The sequence below is a fragment of the Coenobita brevimanus genome, chromosome 60, assembly GCF_032717465.1.
Source record: "Coenobita brevimanus isolate Jiangsu-jjx chromosome 60, ASM3271746v2, whole genome shotgun sequence".
Lineage (NCBI taxonomy): Eukaryota > Metazoa > Arthropoda > Malacostraca > Decapoda > Coenobitidae > Coenobita > Coenobita brevimanus.
In genome coordinates, this window is record NC_137013.1 from 10,640,364 (window position 1) to 10,644,419 (window position 4,056).

The 4,056-nt window shown below is 43.7% G+C and overlaps 1 pseudogene; it reads right to left on the reverse strand.

Moving 5' to 3' along the window:
* Window positions 1–3,691: 3,691 nt before the first annotated feature.
* On the reverse strand, window positions 3,692–3,812 carry LOC145403465 (5S ribosomal RNA; annotated as a pseudogene).
* Between the last annotated feature and the right edge of the window lie 244 nt (window positions 3,813–4,056).

Below are 4,056 nucleotides of genomic sequence, written 5' to 3' on the forward strand. Positions count from 1 at the left end.
GGGATAAGTAAACAGCACAGATATATTTAGTCAGAGACTGACAGGAAAGCCGAAGCCAGAGTGTGGAGAATTCAGAAGAATCAAGTTCAGGAACACGAGAGCAAGATAAGTCGTTGCGTATGTATACACAACAGGCACCTTTGGCTTTGAAATGAGTATAGAGAAAGTAGGAGGATACAGAAAAGGGTTTGCTGTCAGTTGCCTCAGACAGCTGAGTCTCCGTTAGAAAAAGAAGGTGAGGTTTAGAGGAGGAGAGGTGGTGCTCAACAGAGCGAAAGTTAGATGAAAGGCCGCGAATGTTGCAGAAATGAAGAAGAAGAGAGTCAGACAGTGGTTCCAGGCACCTCGAGTCGTCACCGGGAGAGGGGCAGATGGCGGGGGCATTTATGGTCCCCCCCCCCTGGGGACTCCGAGGCTGGGTGAATTGAAGCCATTTTTGGTGAATTTTGAATAGGAAGTGTAGTGTGTACTGTGCATGTAGTTTGGTGAAGATAGTTAGAGAAATTTGTACTGGAGAGCATGCTGGCCTACTCTCTGTGTAACTGAGACACTGAAAAAGTTCAGCAAAGGGGGATGGTCAGGAACTAGTCCTGAGGGCTGATGAAACGGGAGCTCCAGCACTCCCTGTCATCAGCTTTCCATCCACCTCGGGAGTACTGCCCTGCTCGACTGGTGCTACAGTCTACTCCTCGGGTGATCGTGACAATGCGGGATTGGCATTAATAGTTCAATATGTAATAGTTATAGGCATTATATAATCATGGGACATTATGTAACACTAGCACAATTTGTAATAATCAGGTAAATATATCATGTTCTTCAGGAATGGAAACATGCATCCTCTGAACCAGACCATCAAGTATGTTAGATACATGATGTAACTCACGGAAGCCAGTTAGCTCACGTGGCAATAGCGTGGTAGATGCTATACATACACACATACGCACACATGTCAGCCAGCCGAAAGCCAGGCAGTACTATAATCAGATATAGGAGACGGAAGGGGATCGAAGGAGAAAGAAGGTGTCAGAAGGAGGCTGAGTAGAGAAAGAGAAAGAGATTGAGTAGAGTAGGAGGTAGGAGCCAGTAAGTGACTATCTGTCACTGTGGTAATTAGTGGCTCACGTCACTCTGTCCGTGAACAGTATACCTGTATCACAAAAAAAAACCTTAACCCCGGAGTGTCTGTTCCTCACCTTGACTTATGATCTTATGATACAAGAGAGACGAGGGGGGGGGGGAGTGAGACAGAGGAAAACATAAATATACAATACAAGAGAGACGGGGGGGGGGAGTGAGACAGAGGAAAACATAAATATACAATCTCCACGCTGTCCAACGCCACACAAAGTTTTACATTGCTAGCAGCCCACAATGGAACCTCACCAATCTACTACAATTCCAAACTCCAAAGCTACGACTATTATCTAAATTTGGCAGCAGCAGCAGTCTACGATGCTCTACAATATCCACTTATTAACACTGGAGGCACCTACCTACCTAGATACCTACTTACTTGCCTATCTACCTATCGACAAAGGCGATGGTGCATGTTCGGGTGAAAGCGAGGTATTGGAGTGAATGTGTGAGGATGAGGGTGCCGCGATGCGGTACGTATTGGGGTGAAGGTGGGGTGCTGGAATGAGTGAGTGAAGGTGATGGTGGGGTTATGATGCGTGTTGGGGTGAAGGTGATATGTTGGGGTGAGTGAATGAGGTTGATGTTGGGGTTATGGTGTTTATTGGGGTGGGTGAGTGAGAGGCAATGGTGGGGTGATGATGTGTGTTAGGGTGAAAGTGTTGTGATGGGGTGAGTGAGTGAGACTGATGTTGGGGTTATCGTGCATGTTAGGGAAGTGAGTGAGGGCAATGGCTGGGTGATGATGCATGTTGGGGTGAAGGTATGGTGGTGGGGTGAACGAGTTAGGGTGATGATGCGTGCTGAGGTGAAGGGATTGTGCTGGGGTGAGTGAGTGAGGGTGATGGTGGGGTGACGGTGCATGCTGGGGTGACGGTAGGGAGTTAGGGTGATGGTGGGGTGGTGGGGTGAGTATGTGAGGGTGATAGTGGGGTGGGAGTGAGTGCTGGGGTGAATGAGTGAGGATGATGGTGCGTGTAGAGGTGTTAGGATGAGTAAGAGTGACGTGACGGTGGGGTGATGGTGTGTGTTGGGGTGAAGGTATGGTGCTGGGGCGAGTGGGTGAGGGTGATGCTGGTTTACGATGGTGGAAGAGTGAGAGTACAGTTAACCTCATCACTCCATTCCGAACATATATTATTATTTTTATTCTTGTTGCCCCAAAACAGCTTTTCGAAATGGAGAATTAGACACAGCCTTTATGAACCCTTTCACTAATCGACAATAAACAAAAATAAGGAAAAAAAACAGACAATATAAAAAATGTGAGCACAGAAAGAACAGAGAACTGGGGAAAATAATGAAAATAAGGAGGAAAACTACAGAACCGATACTTTAGATATGAAGGGAAAAGAAAGGGAGTAAAAGGGGACGTTGAACATTAATGAAAAGGAATCCATACAGAAAACATCTGACAGTTAAGAAAAGAACGATTCATGGGAAAAGAAGGGATGAGAAGGTGATAATAAGATGGGAGGAATAGAGAAACAGGGAGGGTACAGAGAGACGATATAAAGAAGAAAAGCTGGAATAAAATATAGAGTATGTGGAATAAGAAATGAACAAGTGAGATGTTAAGATATGGGTAGCTGAGCGTTAACTGAAGAAACAGAAGAGCAGTAATCAAAAGGGCAAAGAGGGAGGGAATAAAAAAGAGATGAAAGAAAAGTGTTTTAAAAGAATAGGAGATAGAGAATAACATTACAAGGGAGGGGATGAGAATACAAAGCTGAGGTGTAAACTAAAAGAAAAGGAGAAAAAAAAAATTGGGATGACAAATCCCAGAAGTTGGTAGAAAAGCAGAAGGCAACGAAAATAGGAGATGCGAAGTTAGAAAAGAAATCAGAGGAGAAATGAAAATGTAAAAACAGAAGAGATGACAGGGGGCAATAAGCAAAAAGGGAAACGAAACAATGTAAAGGAGAGAAAATAAAGGAGAGAGAGAGATCAGAGGGGAAGGAAAACTGGAGGTAGCATAGAGAAACAGGGGTTGAGATGAAAAAGAAAATGAGAAATAGGAAGGGAAACAAAATGCAGAAAAATAAATGTACAACAGACTACTCAGTAAGACAACAGGAAGGACGAAAATTAAATAAACTATAGAGAAAGGAAAAGAATTAAAAAGACAAGGAAGGAAATAAGAAAGAGGAAGGAATAAAAACTAAGAGGAAGCAGGAAAAGTGAATAAGTCATAAAAGGATGGGAGGAACGGATGTGAAGAGAGCATGAAAACGGGGAAAAAATATAGGAAAGGCAATATGGAACGGTGAAATAGGAGAAAGGGGGAAAGAAAGCACGGTAAGACAGAATATAAAACGAAGGGACGAGACGTGAAACGTTAAGGATGGGAAAAGCAAATGATATACCTTACTACTACTACTGTAACTACTGTCATTACTACAACTGTTACGACTAATAATAATAATAATTTCATTCATTCATTGCCAGACGCCATATATCCCAAACGGGGTGGCCAAGGGCTTAGAGTTAATTGTTTTACAGGGAGGGGCACTAATCCTCCACCAACCCCACTTGACACGTAGGGAGAACGTTATGCCAACAGCATCTGGTGTTCCCAGGCGGTCACCCATCTTGCAAGTACTAACCAGACCCAACGTTGCTTAACTTCGCTGATCGGACGGGAAGCGGTGTACTCAACGTGGATAATAATAATAATACAAATAATAATAATACTGGTAATGATAATAATAATGTTAAGAAATAAACACTTCTCAGCTCTCTCAGTAGAAAACATGTTCCTCTTTTCATCATGTATGAGACCGGCATCACTGAAGAGTCGTTTGCTGGAAAAACTTGATGGAGGGCAAACCAAGAACGTCCAGCCTAACCGAGAGAGAATAGGATACGTTTATTTATGCCTTCTCCACCAAGTCACGAGATCTTCAGCCGCAGCACCAT